A 19926-nucleotide genomic window follows, 5' to 3' on the forward strand; every position below is an offset into this window, starting at 1 on the left:
AAAATGGACCAATCAGCAGGATGCGGGTGGGGCCAGATAAGAGAATAAAGGCAGGCAGCTGGAGGCAGCAGTGGCAAGCCGCTGGGGTCTGCTCTCATGCTCTGGAAGCTTTGTTCTTTCACTCTTTGCAATAAATCTTGCTGCTGCTCAGTCTTTGGGTCCACACTGCCTTTATGGAGCTGTAACACTCACTGGGAAGGTCTGCAGCTTCACTCCTGAGGCCAGCAAGACCACAAACCCACCGGGAGAAATGAACAACTCCAGACGGGAGGAATGAACAACTCCAGATGTGCCCCCTTAAGAGCTGTAACACTCACTGCGAAGGTCTGCAGCTTCACTCCTGAAGCCAGCGAGACCATGAACCAACCAGAAGGAAGAAACTCCAATCAACATCCAAACATTGGAAGGAACAAACTCCGGACATGCCGACTTGAAAAACTGTAACACTCACCACGAGCGTCCGCGGCTTCATTCTTGAAGTCAGTGAGACCCAGAACCCACCAATTCCGGACACACAAACATACTGCTTTTCAATTCTCTGATGAGTGGCAGAGTAGTTTAAAATTGCCACAAAATCCAGGGACTTCTATCAATTCAAGATACCATGAGGCTATGGTAACATCAGTGAATGTGTTTTGAATATTTGCTACATCGATGGCCTCGTGCAGACAGTAGAGGGGACTTACTAAATGCTTTTAGAGGTCCACTGGGAGACAATTTTTTGCTGGATAATTGGTGAGAAAATAGTCACTTTCAGAGCCTATGAATCTAAAACTGGGCTGTACATTCACTGGGAATTCGGAAATTCCAGGCAGCTAAGTGGTCTGATCTAGTATTTTGTAACCACATGTACTTTCCACTTTGTGTGACACTGCCAACGAAATGGCCTCCTGGATCCTGCTAGCATCCGTTTTACGTAGGCATAGTGGGAACGAATGTATCTATTGGCAACTCAGGAAGCCGGAATACAAAGAAGTTTGGTAACTTACTCAAAGTCCCATCCAGGAGATGTGAGACCAGAACCATGGGGCTCTGGCTGCCATTCATTTACTGTTTGTAAACTCTACTTCCGTAATAATTTTTGAAATATTTGTCAGTGGGGAAAGGACTTAGAAGTTTATTAGGATTTAATTAGTTAATAAGTTTAAGAAAACACAATGTTTCCTCTGCTATTTCTCCAGACCAGATACCCCCTCTTAAGTGAATCTTAACTGTGCACCACTCCCTTGTTGGAAGTGTCTCCTCCTCTGGTGGATCTTTCTGTTAACTCCTTCCCTGCTAGAGAGGCTCTAATAATATTTCAGTGGGCACTCACACATGAGTTAGGTAAAGCTGCCCCACCCTCTCCTCCTCTGGGCTGAGTCTGCGCTGAAAACAAGCTTCTCCCTACAGCAGTACACACAGTGTTTGTCGTGTAGTAAAGTTGCAATCCCAGCATGGTTTGACTGACACTGATGAGGAGTCTGGGGAGCTCAGACTTCCACTTTCCAGTGACCTTCTGGTGGACTTGGCATGAACTTCCCTGTTCTCTACCAGTCAGTTCTCTGTCCCAATATGCTTGTGTTTGGCTTCTCCAACGACATTTCGTGGAACTCCTTGCTTCTCCTGCTTTCAATGCAGCAGGTAAATAAACATCACACTCAATTTCAGCATCAGACCCATCCACACCTCTCCATTGCCTTCACCATGAGATTCTTCTTCCAGCCCCCAATATTGTCCTATGATAGGGCTGCTTATACAGAGACTTGATGTGTTTGTCAAAAGGGGGATGCCCTAAACACACATTGCCTATATTTCAACTCAGCATTTGGCTACACTTCTTAGATTATTTTGTATAAATATGTACTAGCTTGTAGCTGGCTGAAGGATGGGATCAACACACCAGCATTAACCTGAAGAGAGATCTCCCGTGGCCTGACACTAAGCTCTGCCCATGGCCTTGACCTGTTCATCGTTCTCATCACTTTATCATTTGCAGATTGAATCATCATTTGAAGTGTGTTTCAAAAAGGTCATTGTTCCAGAGAGCCAGTATTGCTTGGAGTTGTATAGTAGCAGTTAGGCGCAGAAATGGAATCAGAAGTGCACATTCTGAATCTGGAAATGGAAATTTCAGTGGTTTCCAGTTGATTGGAAACTTGTTCCCACAGAGTATACTAGCTCTAACACGAAGAAGTAAACAGACTGCCCAGCAGGCAGATATACCTGGACATTCTTCAGGTGGACAAGCCAAACCCTTTATGAGCATACCTTGGAGCTGGCTTCTCCACCAGTTTTCTACATTTTAGTTAGTGATGCTGTCTTCCATACAGGTCCCCAGTCAGATACCTGAGTATCATCCTCATCTCTCTCTCTCTTTTCCCTACTCTCAGCTTATCACCTGACCTTCTGAATGTCTCACAACTCTACCACAAACATGGGAAAATGACAGAATCAGGGCAACAAGTACAGTTTGAAAAAGCTCTAAGTATGACCCAGATAACTCACCCACCTCCAGTTACCTGGATTCAGAAATGCAGTATTATGGAATGTCATCTCTGCAGGGACCATTCCTATTTAGCGACCTAGCCTTTCCAAACACACTTGGGTTGTGTAATAACACAAGTAAAAACAGAGACTTGAGGATCAACTAAAAATCTAACACATATTTCTATTGCCTCTGAGATTTGTAAAAATATTTGTAAACAGGAAATTATATGAGGGATTTTGAGCCCTCAACTCAATTAAAGGTTAGAGTGAGTCCCTGCACCTCAGAGGTAATGGCATTTGGGAGTTTGTATCATAGTAAGCACCACCAAGTGGAACTTTTCCTCTCTGGTTGTTATCCGCTTGTTGGGTTCCAATGTATGGCTTGGAGCTGAGGGGAATGCACAACAATACAGAGAGCCCTAGAGGCCAAAACACAGTCGAGCTGTACAGACCTCACAACAACTCAGCCAGCCATAGAACTGGAGAAGAAAATGGCCTGAGGAGGTGATAAAGAATATCTGAGCCCTGGTGTCTGGAGAGAGTGGAAAGGGATTTGGATACATCCCAGACCTAAGTTTCCTGAGGCCTTTGTCTCTGTCGCCCAGCTTGTGGGGACCTGGATAGGCAGTAGCCATACTTCATGTGGCAGAATGAACAATGTAGGCTGAGGGACAGTTGGCAAAACCTTGGCAGAGTTTTTGATGCTTATTTTTAAACCTTCACCCCAGGCTCAGACCCTAACTTGGGTCTGCTGTTCTCACTCCTTTAAAACAGATGAACTTGACACACATCCAGCTTCTCTCCACCTATGCAGTTAGTTCCACAAGGAGACCAGGGCCCACAATCATGGAAGGATCTACCACCGGAAGGCATTAGAGAGCCTCGTCTCTTGCAGTCAGAGATGTTAAGCAATGACAAACCCCATTTTACCTCTAGGAAGTTGCTGCTTAACAGAATTACAACTGATTCCTGGATGTTCTGAAGAATGAGGCCCACAGGCCTATGCACTGTAATACTTTCTGCACTGAGGATAAAAATAATTCGCCAACTTCATTGGGGTTCAAAACAAGGGTCCCATGTATCTGAATGCATGGCCTCATGCATGCAGCAGCTTCCATAGAAGAGCTTGTACAGGAGGTCCCAGACCAGAAAGGCCTCGTTGGAATCTGAAGGTCCACTTCTCTGGCAGTCTGTGACCTTTTCTCAAAAATAATGCTTTAAAGCACCTGAGCCAAAATGCATAGAATTACCAAAGAGACGTATTATTTTAAAAATTTATCCACAAACAGCTTTTTCTCTCCACAAACATTTTAAGAGTATCAGAACTACTGGGAGTGTCCATGGTAATAAAACAGTTTGAGGTAAAAAGAAAAATAAACTATGTATACAGCTGAAATCATGTCTTAGGACTCATCTACTCCTGCAGTAACCATACACAACCCTGCCAGTATGCACAAGAGAAAGAATCCATGAAGCTACCTACACCTTCTGCATTCTAAAGTCACCAAGAGTCAGAGTGGGAAGACAGTCGCATCTGTAAATGAACAATAGAGTCCTTCTAGGGGTGAAATCCTAATCTGTAAGAGTTCAAGCTGACCACTGAGGGCCACATGGCTGACACATGAGAGGAAAGAAGAGGAGAGGCAAATAGATCTTTTAATGTGGGACCTCACTGCCTTTGTGACACAAATGACAGAAAGGGGAGTTTTGGAAGCCTTGGGAAAAATAGCTTCCATGGCTGATGCTGGGTATCAAGTAATTGCTTAGATCAAGTATTATGCCAGGAGGTCCAGTTCCCCACCCCATCCTGTCTATCCTTGTGTAGGTGGACACTAATAATGAATAATGCCTCGTGGGAGAGGCAGTAACCAACAGTGCCACTTTTCTTGAATTTTCTATAGGGAACCATCTCAAACTGTTGGTATTATCTATTACTTTTCTCATACTGTAACTTGGTCCTAAGTTTATACTTCTTGAGTCCTGTGGTCTTGCAATTGTTTTTAAGACCATAAAGTCCTCTAAAAAATAAAAAAAACCCTGCTGACCCTCTGTTTTTATGTATTTAGTTAGTTGAATTTCATGTATGTCCTGATGTGGTATTAGATCCACTCAAAATAGGAATCATAAAAACCTTCCTTTATATTAGGACAGGTAATTTCATTTTCCTAAAATGAAAGCCAGTCCCTTTACTGTAACCCCCAGCACACACATATTCCTGAATTCTGGCTTTGCTGTGAGTTGGAATGCTCTAAGGGAGCTGCCATCTACAAAACTATAAACCCATAAACAAACTCTCTGAACACCGAGGATAAGCTTTTTGTTATTCTCCTTTTTTTCTTTGGATTTGGCTATTGAATTGCAATGACTACTGTTTCTTTTAAATGCACTTTATGCCACTTCCCATAACTGCTTATTTTTATCATCTCTTTTTGCTGATAGAAGCTTCCAAAATCACTGCTTTGGCCCATCCCTCACTTGCCTCTCCCACAGTGAAGCACGGTGATTTCTCACAGTACCTGCTCAGGGAGTTGGAATAAGGAGCTATTACAGCTTCAATTGGAAACTGTGGAAAAATCAGAAGAAGTCATTCTCAGATAGTTAACTGCATTTGGTCCAAGATTAAACTGCATGAAATGGAGCATTTGGGTCATTGGATAGATGTGGCAAATAGCAAAATATAATAAACAGACTCCAGTCTTCCCATCCAACACCTACTAAACAAAAGAAGTACTTTGCATGACTGCCACAGACACCCAGATAGGTTTTTATTTCTAAATATTGTGATTAATCTTTCAGTGTCCAGGGCTTGGGGAGGACCCAAAACCTCACTGCGCAGTGAACTTCTGTAAACTCACATCTTCATTAAGGGTGATATAATCTATACATTGCAGATTCATTTACCCTTAAACCGTCCAATTGTCATTTTATGGGAGGTGTTTAGGGCCCCTAAAGCTCTGAGCTATTTTAATGAGCCATTTCAGGCTTCTGTTTCTTTGTGAAAACAATAGAATGCAATTGCCTATAGGTTACTGTCTTAACTGCCAGCTAATGTGGTTGTGTTTTAGTTTCAGAGACCACACAGGTCAGGTCATAAGCCTACTCTTTGCCTCATCTTTCTGAATTACTCCATACCTGGAAAAAAATTGGGGCACCTCTTCCACAACCTCTGCTAAGTAACAGAGGATGAGACAGGAGCCTAGGTTACATGACGCAGTCTCAATCATATTTCTATGTTGGATTGGTCCCTTGATGAGAGAGTTTGAATACCCAAAGTTTCCTCATGCTCAGCTTCTATACTCCACTGAGGTCACTGGCTTCCTTCCATATAACAGCACCTCCTCCTTTTTCTCTCCCTCTGGCAATCTGTTATGAACTATTCCTTTTGCTCCATCAGGAAATTTATTGGGATGTCCACCTAGTCCTTTCCACATATCCTGCTATAAACTGGTCAAGCCCATGGAAAATCTAAGCATTTCTGACCCACACCAGCCTCCACCACACACATATGAAAAAAATTGACATTTAACATGTGAATCTTGGTGCCAAGTCCTGACTTGCCTGACTGTGAACTGTATACTGTTAAAGAATACCAGCTGGGATCTGGGACAAATCTGTGGGTCTTGCATATCAGCACAGGTCCAACAGACATGGGGAAGAGAAGCCAGCCTCAGCCTGGTAGATTCATATCCTCCATCCTTCCAACATGACCATATAGATGAAACGAAACCTCATGATCCCCTTTATCCATAAAGAGGACGAAGAAGAGAGACAAAAGGAGAAAATGCTGTGAGAATTACCTTCATCAGTTTTTTATCCTCCAGATGTCTTTTTTAGCTATTTTTCTATATCTTCTGAGACTGAAAGAGCTATATCCACTTAGCTGCATTCCAGCCTTATAGTGGATACAGAGGTCTAATATTGCTTATATTTTAATAGACAATAAATGCCATCTCTTTGACTGTGCTGTGAGTTGCTTACAGAGTAGCCCTAACCCGCTCTCTAGGCAATAAAGAATCTGATATGGGGCTCCACAATCCAAATAACAGAGGAAACACAGAGGGAAGGAAAGTGCGGAGTGCTCCAGAAGAAATCCTGTGTTTAAGGAGTGGGGGAATAATGTGTGCAGGAGACTGCTGGAGATAAGTTGCACAATCCAAAAATTCTGATGGAACCAGTAAGGCTGTGTGGAAATAAAATTGTGCAGACTGTAAAATGTTTGGTATCCTCCCCCACCCACCTTGTCCCATTTCTGGCCCTGGAAATGCCCACAGTCTTTTAGCCAGGTTCTACTGGCATGCCCTCTCTTCAGCCCTCACATCTACAATTGACCCATATTAATTGGCAAGAACAGAGTAAGAGTGCCACTATATTTGCCCACTATATTTTCTGTGACCTATTGGTTATACCAATATAGGTATATAAGTAAGTAAAATGTCAGGGTAGAGTTCTCTCTCCATCCCACACCATCTGTGACATTGGCAAGTCACTTAGCAGCAAGGATGAAATCCCTATTACCTTATCTGTGAAATAGGATGAGAGTAATACCTACCTCATTGGGTTATTGTAAGGATTAAAGGAGATAACATGAATGCTTAGAAGAGTTTCTCGCACATCTTAAGCCCTCAATAAATGTTAGCTGCCATCATTATTTTTATTAAACGATTATGGTTTAATATGTAACACTTCCCAAGGGAATTTTAAAGGATTTCAATTCTTGAACCCAGAAGTATTGGGTTTCAGTGATGGAATTCCAAACACCTTAAAAAGCCTATATGGCTGCAAATTCAGGGCTTTTTTTGGTGTATGATCATCGAATTATAATGTCTGTCCATGTTTAAGTTTACTAGTGGATCCATGTCTGAGGTTAATTTATTTTTTTAATTTCATCTCTAAACTAAAGATAGTTTCCAGTTTTCAATGTGATTTGAGAACGTGGGGACTTGGAAGGCATAGCTTTGAGCAGCATTGGCCTATAAACAAATGCACCAAGGCATGTTACTGAAGGCAGGCTCTGCATCTCAGGAAGGGGCATTAATTCATTTTTATGCAAGAAAGTCCATTTCCCATTATTAATGAATATTTTTAATCCTGAAAATATCACTCAGACTTAGTCACACATCACTGAACCCATTTTGTTTAAAAATTTAAAAAAAATCATTTTGACTGAGGTTAATCCTTGCTTTTAGACTTTCTTTCGAAACAAAGAAAGTATAGTGTTCTTAATAAAGGCAACTATCAAGCTTTGAACTAAGTTTCTTTAAAATGGTCACAAATAAATTCCAGTGTCCTAATTTTAGTTTACACATCAAACATCTATGTTGACGTCTACCATGCTGTCATTTGTTTATACATTGATTTGTTTATTAATTCATTCATTCTCAGCACACTTTTGGTCTGGTAAGGGCTACCAAAAGAGGTAAACACTACAAAACGGCAAAGAAAAGCCTTGTAGAAATACTTAAAAATTGGAATAATTGAAAATGTTAATGAAAGAGAGTCATTATAAAAGTAATATCGAGATCAATTAAAGTCATTGTTGATGTAGAAGGGGATCCCTGGAACTACAAGGAGGAAGAAAAACATAATAGAATATAAAAAACTAAGTATTTTTTGTATGAAAATATACCATACATGACAGCAAAACTCAAACAACAGATTAGGAAAGATACAGATGAGAAACAATTTAATATTTTTAACACACATACGATTCCTATAAACCTATAAGAAAAAGAATCTCTATTTAAAGGTCTGCCTTAATGTTATTTTTAAAATATTTGTACTGAGGTGATAAAATTGTTATTTCTAGCCACTGGTCAAAGTGTTTGCACTCTGTACTCTGTAATGACAGAATAAGCATGGGAGATGGGACATGAGATGGGGGGAAGAAATCATGGTCCAGTTCAGATGCTCAAGAGTGTGTATCTATTGATCTGTTTTCAAAATGACTGATTTTTAAAAATAAAAATATTGCTCCTTTCATTAATCACCAATCAAAACTTTTATCTATTAGGACCATTCATGATTTCTTTCACAATCATCAGGGTATTGTTTCACCCAGCAGCACAAATCAAGTTTGATATGAAAGAAAATAGGTACCTCCCTTCATGTTGTCAAATGCTCTCTCACACAAAAAAACTCTCCTTTTCATAAAAGTATATACTGTGTTTCTTCTACTTGCCTTAAATATGAATTAGAGACGTGTCTGTTTTACTAAGCTCACTTTTATTTATTTTTTATAATTTCAACTTATATTTAGGATCCAGGGGAAATGTGTGCAGGTTTGTTACATGGGTATATTGTGTGATGCTGAGGTTTGGAGTACGAATCCTTTGTGTGCTTACTCAGTGCATTAGTCACTTACATCATACTGTGAATTCACCTGATCACTGGCTATATAAATACAAGGAGAAAATTAGTACATTGCTGGCATATAAGAGTGTTAGAAATGTGGTATAGGAGAGGCAAAAGGAAATTGTACGACTTCGGTCCAGGTTATGAGTCTTGCCCTTCCCCAAATCTGACTTCTCTTACCCCATCACCAAGTTCTAATAGCTGTCTGAGGAATGGTGACTTATGGCCAAGGAGAAACTAACTGTCAATGCTGTCTGATGTTTGAAAAACATAAAAATTCTCCTTGTATTTGTGTAGTCATCATTTTCCAATTTCCTGTGATCCAAGTTATTTATGAGCTTTTTAGTGTGGCCAGCACGGAGCTGAGTACAGCCCCTAGAAAAATGTGGTTATAGACCTTGATGCCTGCTGGTTAAAAATACACAGGGCTCTTATAAATACACAGACACTGCCTCTGGTCACTCACAGGGCTATTATCCAGCTGCATCCCTGCCTTACCTTGAGGATGTTGTTCTCAGATTACAGACTTTACTGTCCTTTCTCTGACCGTGTAGAAAATAAAAGAAAAAGGCAGAAGGAAATGAAAAGAGACCAACCATTAGCCTCACACAGTTCATGACGGGCACAGGAAGAATAGAAGAGCAGGGGATGAGAGATGGGGCCAGGGAGGACGAAGTCGGAGAGGAGTCAGGTTCAGTGGAGGAGAATATGAAGCCATGGGTAGCTCTGGCCATACAATCAAAGAAAGTGTAAGGATATCTGGGGAGAGGAGGAGAGTAAGTCAATCACAGTAAATGTGACAGTGTATGAAACACCTCCACTTCCCACTCTGTGCTCTAAAGTGTATTTGAAATACGTTTTTTTCTTTCCTACTTTATACTCATATTCATCTTGAAGAAAATAAATTTTAAAGTAAAATAATAGAAAACTCAAATTTTGTACAGGACTGTGGAGTCTGAAGTTTTAACGTTTATAAGAAATGGCAGCACCAGGTCTGGTCTTATGCATGTGAAAGTCGTGGAGCTCAGGGTTTTGGAACCCTGGCCTTTACCCAGCATAGCCAGGAGCTACTGAGCACAGTGCAGCCTCAGCTGGTTTATGATTCTCAGAGCAAGCATTGCCCAAGTGGAGCTGCTCTTCAAAAGTTCGATTTACAAGGGGATAAATATTATTTTGGAAAAGAGAAAACAACAAAAGTTCTTAATTAAATCTACTATATTCTGGAAACAGTCCTAGACACTAAGGATGAACAACTACCATGTACACTCAGTAGACAGGAAATTTACCTTCATATGGCATAGACTCTACTGGGAAAAATGGTTGCTGAACTTTGGTGGTAATTGCTGTAAAGAAATCACTGCAGGGTATGCAGTCAAGTACTGATGAGGGATGTTACTGTATATACAGTAGTCAGGGAAGCCTCTTCCAGGTGGGTGACATTGGAGCAGATATCTGAATAAAATAGGGACAAAAACTTGTGGTATTAAATGAGTCCTGCAAGCAAGACTCTTCTTCCTATTCAAGTTCAGAGATATGAATTAAGAAATGGAAATTAAGAGATGGGAAATGTATCAGTCAGCATTCCAGCAGGAAGGATATGCCACCCTTTAAAGGGTAGTCAAAGTCGAATTGGTTTAATGAAGAGATAATTAACAAAGGTGTAATGGGTTAAGGATACCCAGCAAAGTGTTGACCATCACAGGACTAACAACAGGGGAAGCCACATTACCCTTAGACCTGGAGATCTGGGTAGGGACAGCAATTATCAGCCTGGTCAAGAGAGAGAGTTAGAAATGGATAGAGAAAGAAAGCGAGAGACAGACAGACTGCAGAATAGAAGTTGTGGCCTTCAGAACAAGAATGTAACTGTCCTAGCCTGTTTGTGCTAAAACAAAATGCCACAGACTGGGTAATTAGTAAATAAAAGAAGTGTATTTGTCACAGTTCTGGATGACAGGGAGTCCAAGGTTAAGGCATCAGCATTTGGTTTCCGGTTTCTGTTCCTCATAGATGATGCTGTCTAGGTGTCCTCGCATGGCAGAAGGGGCAAATATGGTATCCCTATGTAGCAGAAGGTAGAAGAGCAAGAAAGGGCCTAAGCTAATTTTCTCCGTCCCTTTCGTAAGGCATTCTTCCATTCATAATAGCAGATTTCTCATGACCTAATCACTTCCCCAAAGCCCACCTCTTAATACTGCCACAATGGGGATTAAGTTTCAACACCTGAATTTCGGAGAACATTCAGACCACAGCCGTAACTATTGCCAAGTGGTAGCCTTACAGGAAAAGAGTGGGAGAAAAACCTGAACCTCACCTTTCTCCTATCCTCTGATCTTATGCTGGTGCCTCCCATCAGTCAAAGCCAAATGGAAACCAGTAGGCAGAGAAGCCCTGGACAGAGGGCAAGGGTGAAAGTTAGAGAGTAGGTAAGAAAGCCAAATGGAAAATATCCAACATGAACAATTACTAAAGCATGTAACATTCAAAGCAAAACCTTTGATACTTACAATGCTGATATTAAGGAACTGGAAGTATATGGATTCTGATGAAAAGGAAATATGCATGTCTTGGATCACTGGAAAGAAGGGAACCAGTGCTGAAAGGGAGCACTAAGAGGAAGTACAGAAAGAGCAGTAACAGAAACCCAAAGCATACATCATTTTCTCTGCTCACAGTGGTTTCTAGAGCTGGCTGTCTGAGGCGAGGGGAAGGTGGATAGAGACTACGACACTATAAGCCGTGTTATTTCCAGCTGCCTCTGAAGCCTTGGGTTTTATCTCTGATCTGCAGTGTGCTGTCATGTTCTGCGATTGTAATAATAGCAGCAGAGATAAGCACTTTTGAAATAGATCGCTGTGAAGATGAATAGACTGGATGGCTTCATAGCACCTTTTCCAGTTGCAACTTTCATGTTAACTAATGCAACATTTCCTTTCTTTAAAATGCACTGAGATATTCAAAATAAGAAAAAAATTGTTCTTACCTGGACTTTGATTAAAGTAATGGGTACATTTAATCTATTTCCACTAGTTAGAGCAATTCAATTTAAAAGGAAACTTGGTTACCCCAAATTAAATGACTGTCTCTGATTGAAGTATATAGGTGCAGTTTAAGTTAGCCCTATAGCAATGACCTCAAGTAGAACTCTTTAATAGTTTGTCCTATTGATTTATGAAAAATTCTTGTCATCTAAGTGGTAATATCACTGGCCCTACTTAGGAAGCACATGTGTTTTTGCAAATGAAGAGTGAGTCATATAACCCAGGCAGGTCCCAGACCTTCATTTTGCCAGATGAAATAGTAACCCAGTCCTAAATCTGTATCAAGTACGTACTGTGTATCAGGAGAAGAAACTAAAGCTCAAGGAGTTTAACCCTAATTGGCTCTATTAGTGACAACCAGGGACAGGAACTTGGAGAATCTTCGTCCTAGACTTGGATTTTTTGCATTGCCCTAAACTCCCTTTAGATTACACAGTACACTTCCATTCCTGAATAGATTCGTGAGGAAGAGACATTTCCCCAGAGGGGTCGGCTAGGTGATATAAATGTGTCCCTCAAAAAATAAACAGCGTAAACGGTGTGGCCTGTGATAAACTGAAGAGGATAAGTTTCTCATTAAAGTATGCACATCCAATTTAAAAAATAAAACAAAAAGCATAGTGTCACTGAAGCATATCTGTGGGTTGGATTCAGCCTGAGACCTGCCAGGAGGCCCACCTTGCAAATTAGGCTTCTTAGAAAATAATTCTTTCGCTACAATTGTGCATGATCCTAACTGAAACCTTTCTCTCCTTCCCTTCCTACAGTATTGTCTTTCTTGTTTAAATGACTTCATGTTTCTCACCACTAAAATTCTGTGTTGATATTAGCAACTTTTAAGCATAATTCATTTTCAAAATGGCTGCCCACACACTGACCGAAAGAGAAAGGTAGGATTGATTTTAAGTATTTACATGGGATTCCAAAGTGTTTCTGATATTTACAATAAATTGAAATACTCATAAGAGTAGAGGCCAAGAGAAAACTTACTGCTTTATGTACTTCCTGAAGCATAACATATTAAACATCCCATCGTGCTGTCAAGTGCCAAATACTCAGGTCTATGTCAGAGGTGTCCAGTGTTTTGGCTTCCCCAGGATACACTGGAAGAAGAATAATTGTCTTAGGCCACACGTAAAATACACCAATGATAGCTGATGAGCTAAAGAAAAAAATTGCAAAAAAGCCTCATAGTGTTTTTAAGAAAGTTTATAAATTTGTATTGGCCAACATTCAAAGCCGTCCTAAGCTACATGCAGCCCGTGGACCATGGGCTGGGCATTCTTGTTCTATGTGTTCAACAGGAAGTAGTGGCAACATCTGGAAGAAAACAAAGCCAAACTTTGTAACCATGCCGAGAAATGATTCAGCATGATTTCATATTTCTGCACTTAGCCTGTCTGTGCTAGAGTCTTATATTTGAGAAATATGGCTAAAATATGTTACAATTAGAAGTTTTTGAGATAATAAAATCTGTAAATAGCTGTAACTACAGCCTTACCTCTCTTGAAAGGTATAGCCATTTTATATGTCTAACAGAATGATCCACTGTAACATGGAGAGAATCAAATATTCCATAGACATTGACTGTCACAAAAATAAATTGAATAAATGAGCAGTTGAAGTTTATAATTATGTCTAAGGGACTTGTCTGTAAGTCGTACACATAAACACACACACAGAACTATTCCTCAATAACTCTGGAGTTATTTAATCCTTAATTTATGCCAACTGAAAATTTAGGCAGGGAATAAAAAACTAATAATGTATGAAATTCCATCCTTGAACACTTTTAGGAAGTTTTTCAGTGCAAATTCTTTGGATGTCTCATATCAACATCTGCATTTTCCTACTTAGGCAGGGAATAAAAAACTAATAATGTATGAAATTCCATCCTTGAACACTTTTAGGAAGTTTTTCAGTGCAAATTCTTTGGATGTCTCATATCAACATCTGCATTTTCATATTTCCATGCATACAAAGTATGTGTTGAGTAACATGATATTTACAATAAATTTGAATACCCAGAAGAGAGAACACATACTGTCTGCTATGAACATGGGAGAAATGGTTCTCTCTCAGTTTTATCTTCAAAATGTTCATAAATTAGGGAAAGAGGACTTGAACATAATAAAATTACGAAATTTATGAGTTTAATTGTTGAGTTTATAGTATAAAAAAAAGTGCTATTGTTCCAATATTGTACCCTGGAGGGGGATAAGATTGTCCCATGGAATAAATACTTAGTCTTGTGGTAGACTAGGTATTTCATCATTTGTTTAAGAAGCATATGTTGAATTCCCATGCTCCAGGCAGTGAGTTCTTTGCTTTGTGGTGACAGTACAAAAAACTGACAGTTTCAGTCTTTAAGAATAAAGGAAGGTATATACTCGTCTTGAAATATGGGTGTCATGTGGTTAAGTGGAAAGGGGATGGGCAGGGCACTCCAGAATTATGAAAGCAGCTCACACATGTGGGAATGAATGAGTGAGTTGGACTTGGAGAAGAGCCTGGCTGAATAATTTATTATTCAGATGGGTAAGAGGTATGTTTATAGACAGTCACAGCCATATTATAGAAGATCTCCTTAAATTTGATATTTTTCCCATTGAAAGCCACTGTTTACTTTATCAGAACTTGTTTGAAGTCTATGTCTTACTCCTTTGCCTTTACCTCAGCAATCTAAGGCAAAATAATGATGATACTATTGATAATGAATATTGATATTGATACATATAGTACCTATTTCATTGCATTATCTCATCTTGTCATCTAAATAAGCCTGGGGAAAATGGATAGCACTGTTATTACTTTCTTTGAATTAGGAGGAAAAAGACAAACAGAAAACAAAAAGAGGTTCACCTTTGGTTACTTAGATTGGGACCCTGCACAGATGGCCAAACTCCTAGCCTAAGACACTTGGAGCAAAAAACAAAAATCATAAGTATGTTAAAAACACATATATTGTAAGTATCAATGATTAAAAAAAAACAAATTTCAAAGTTTAAACTAAAAGTCTTCATTTTACATATTTTTAATTATTTCTACTGTATAAGTAACTGCTATACTCTGGAAAATCAGTCTATCTGAGCAGCAGCCTTATTTTACCCCAGAAGCAGGCACAGTGCACTGTTTCTGAAAACCCATACTTTAATCCCATAATCTCCCTTCATTACTTGGTTAGCATGTCTCCGTGGGTTGACACAATATGTGTGAGTACTGGGAGAGAAGGTTATCTACTAGAAAAATCCCTTGATCATTATCCGAGCTCGATATGGCCTAGAACCTAATCAATCACTTTTTAAAACAATCCAACTAATATAGTGAGAGATGGGGATTGGAGGAAGAGTCCATTTAATGACAATAATTAGCCATGTCTCAACTCTGCTACTGGATTGAAGTAGGGATTTATTGAAATATGTATGTGAAATTATAAATAATTTTCAATGAAGAAAGAATGATAGGATGAACTGGAAATCCATACCCCTAGCCCTCTCCAAGGAAATGGGAGGATTTTGATTTCCAAATAATGTAATTGAAAGTGGCATCACTACTCCTAGAGGGAAAAGAAAGCTGGTTAAAGATGCTAAGAGCCAAATTCTCTATATGATGAAGGTTTTTTTTAATCTTTCTTTTCTTGCTTTATTGATAGGGTCAATATCAAAATCATGCTAATAGGGGAATACATTTTAATCAAATGTTATGTATTCTGAGAAAACCCAGTGTTTGTATCTTGAGTAAATGAAAATCAACCATTGATTTTTCTAATATAGAAACTGATTTTAAGTGATAACACCTACCCTACTTTTATGACTAGAAATCTCAAGGTTGTAGAACCTAATTTCACCACCTTGCAAACCTCTCCATTATTGTTTGACAAAATTTTATGAAGTTTGTCAAACAATAAAATCCCAAGTTTATAAAATCCCAGAAAATATCTAGGGACAAGCTTTCTCCTCTTCTTTGGGAAGAAGTAGAATTTTCTCTGGGCGAGATTGTGTGGACTTGAAAGAAAGGTCTATGTGCAAAAGAAAAAGGGAGGGAGAGAAAAGGAAAGAGGGAAGGAGGAAAAAGTGGGAAGGGAACAGCAGGAGAGAGAAAAGATAACCCATCAGTAGGAAGCCTGAGTAAGACTTGATTCTCCGAGTCAACCATCAATCCTGCCTCAAGCTACTAAAGAGTTTCCTAGAAGACAGAAAAGGAGTACCTTTCTACTTCAAGTCACACATCCTAAGATACTGTATACTATTTTTTTTAACAACATTAAATATGAAGTTGTAATCCGTGAGCAGCAATGAGAGATCTGGTTGCAAACTGAGTCATGGTTTGTCAGTGGTAATTATATGGTAGGATCATATTTGTGTTTCATATTCAATAGATTTAACATTTTGATATATCCAGCAAATAGCAGACTATCAGGAACAGACTATTGCCAACTATTTTCACTGGAGACCAAAATGAAAAACAGAATTCTGAATCATATTTCAATAAATGATGAGTCTGATGGAATTAATGCATAGAATGATACATTTATTCATTTTATTCTTAGAGAAAATATATATAATTTATCAACTGAACATCAGAAGATTCTTACTAAAGAGACTCGGAATAAAGAGATTAGTGTACACTGAAGCACTCGGTGCACAATTAGATCCTCCAAAGAGGATAGGAATCATAGCTAACAAATACTGAGTGTGCTAGGTACTGGTCTAAGGTCATTCCATGAATGTATTCACTTAAGTGGGGTGGAGGTGGGGGGCTCAACTGTTACTTCCATTTTACACATGAGTAAATGAGGTGTAGAGAGATTAGTCCACATGACAGATGTGATACCGGTAGTAAGTGGATGATGCTAGATTTACTGTAGATCGTCTGGCAACCTAAGCATCCTAGATGCACAGTGATTTTTCTGCTAATTGAGACACAGAGCTTCCAGTGAGGCATCCGAGAAAGATGAGATCTGGAACTCCACATCTTGACAAATTCGCCAGCTGGTTCTAGCAGAGCCAACACAATGATATGTGTATTAATGTCCACTGAGCCTGGACCCATCCACCGGAGCTATACCATAGAACAGGAAGTGTTGTTCTTATGTTTGTCTTCACCCATCATCTAGCATGGATAGGCATGCGGTTAATATTTTTAGTTTATTAAATGGATAAATCAGTAAAACCACTGATTGGATCAGATATTTAGGCAGCTGGACTTGGCCTAAAGCTAATCTCTGAGGTGCTCACAGGACCAGGGTTTGGAAACTCCTTAATCATATAATTTTCTGTGGAATATTGTAGAGGAAGATAACTTTCCACATTTTTTTTCCTTTCACTTTTCGTAATTTCATTCTAAGTGTTTTGCAATGATCTTATTGTCACCATATCACTTAGCACAAAAAAGCCACACAGACCTCGTGATTGTTTTGTTTTTCTTTAGAATGTAGTATGCTTATTGACTTGTAGACTAGCTGGATTTCCATAGGTAATCTTTTGCAAGACTTGTATTAGCATGTCATCCACATAGGGATCCATTTAGAATCATCATGAATCGATTTGCTAGAGCTTATGTTTTTTCAGTCTTTGGAATTATATCCTAGGAAAACAGAAAACACATTCTCTCCTGCTGTATGAAATATGCAGGAGACTACTTTGGGTTACAATGCTCTTTTGCATTCACACAGACGCTGAAAAGCAAATTCTCAGCTGGTCGGTCTCACTCAGAAGGTGTGCTTCACTAATAACTGTGTATGGGGGAGCATTGCCAACTCAAAATATAACAAGTTAAACTGCATGTTTTATTAGCATTATTCTTAATGCTAATGTAATGTCTATCCACGAAGGCGGCATTGTTAGATTGTTAGTACAGTAGATTGTAATGACAAAAGGAATTAGATGGGTTTTCTATGTTAAATCAATCATTAAGCAGTGCTATAATTATTTGCTGTTGGGAACGCTCTTTTTTCTATTGTAAAATTGACACAGTCTGTGAAAGTAATTGCTGTGTTTTCATCCTAGGGCCCTTTAAGATTAGAGTCTGGGAGGAAGATGTGGCACTTCTAATCCTTCTGACATTTCAGAGGGACTATCCTGGCAGGAATAATATCACATCACCGTGTAATTAATCAGTGCATTTTTCCTGTGGTGTGTGAAACCCATGTTTCCCTCTGTATTTGAGAGACAGAAAGGTGGCATGTTCGAACCTTCTGTAGCTTTAATTACATTGTGATGTTGGGTCCAATTATATTCTTGGCCAATTTGACCTTTTCAGGTTGCATATTCAGACCATTTCACTTATTCCGGGGGGTTGAAGATTTTAGGCATCAATGTATGTGGGTTTGAAATCATTGGATACCTGTTTCCTTCATTTCCCTGTGAATAAGAAAGTCTTAAAGAATCTAAGCTGGTAATGATGACATTGCATTAGAAAAGAAAAACCTTTATTAGAGAAAATGGCATGCCTTCATCTCACAGATAAGGCCAGCATAGCAGGAACCTTTGTTAAAGTGCAATCGCTCTCTGCTGTCCTCTCCTGTCCTCTCTCTCCCTCTCTCTCTCTCTCTCTCGTGTGTATGTGTGTGTCTGTCTGTCCCTGTCTGTCTGTCTCTCATTCTATGATAAATGTAAAGAACCTATGTATCTATGTGTGGGAATGTGATAAAATAATCTATTTACTCTATGAGTAATTTGCCTTTGAGATAGGTATACCAAACTATGTGTAGTTTTGATGTTGCATGGAATTATCATTAATATTAATATCAACAAAAATGAAAGAGGGACTCTTATTTGCAGGGTAATGGAGCAGATACTGTGGGAGATGCACAAGAAAAGGATACAATTTATTTTCTCCCAGTCCTCCAAGAAAAACACACAGCAACTACTAGCTAGAGTAGAGAAGAAAATATGATAGGATCATAGAAGTTTAACAAATGTGAATTCAGGGAGGAATAAAATATCATGCACATAGGATATTCAAAGATGGATGCCTGGAAGAAGTGAGATCTTTATGTGGATCTTATTTTGTAGAAAATGAGAAACTCATGGAAGTTGATAAGTAGAGTCATACCATGTGAGAAGTAGTGATTTAGTGAAATTAACGTGGAGTCATTGTTTGAGTAGGAGAGGAAACACAGGAAATAAAGGGAGTAGGTTACCTGCTATGAAAGTTTTCCATCTTAATAGTGTAGGGCTATATGGTGTCCCTTGAATCATGGGAATAGTTAAGTCTGAAATAATTAAATTAATATATATTGAGATCTAAGGGCGAGCACTTCAAGGAGATGCAGGAAGCATTATGAGTGTCCATCATTAGAAAACTTTCCAAAACATTAAAGTGCACATGGTGAATGAATGGTATATGTAAGCATTGAGTGTGTGTGTGTGTGTGTGTGTGTGCATGTGTGTGTGTGTTTGTAAATCTGACACTATAACTTTTATGTATTTTATTTCATTTTATTTCATCCTTCCAACTCTTGTCAAGTGGTTAATATTAACCTCATTTTATAAATTTGGATACTGAGATCCATTTGTTCAAGTCAAATAAATAAAACAAAACAAAGTGACAGAAATAGTACTCAAACCCAGGCCTTCTGACTCCATATATTTTATTTTTTCCACTCAGAATTTCCAGGCTACAAGTCAGGAAAGGGAAATTTATTAAGTCTCTACATGCAAATGTGAAACTTTTGTAGTTAGTTATTTCTCAAATCTGTGCTAATGAGATAGATTGGGAAGCAAAAATATGGGCTTAATTGCAGTTCACAGGGTGAAAATGCACTGTGACTGCAAAAGGTTCTTGTCTGTGGCAGGTGTTACTTAACGATTCATCATCTATTAAGGCGAGACCGTGGAAAAATACAATAAGGCTGTGATTGTCAAGAATCATAATTCAATTTTTCAAGGAAACAGAATAGATAGCGTGGACTTTATGAGAAATTCAGAAAGTATTTATGACTCTTTATTTGGTTGGCTTTTATTTATTTGGTTGTTTTTCACTTTACCGTCTCCTCCCTTAACCTTCTCACAGTCAGGGATTTTCAGTGTATGTATATTCATATGCTCACCAAAGGAGGCCT

This window comes from Symphalangus syndactylus, chromosome 1, assembly GCF_028878055.3.
Source record: "Symphalangus syndactylus isolate Jambi chromosome 1, NHGRI_mSymSyn1-v2.1_pri, whole genome shotgun sequence".
NCBI lineage: Eukaryota > Metazoa > Chordata > Mammalia > Primates > Hylobatidae > Symphalangus > Symphalangus syndactylus.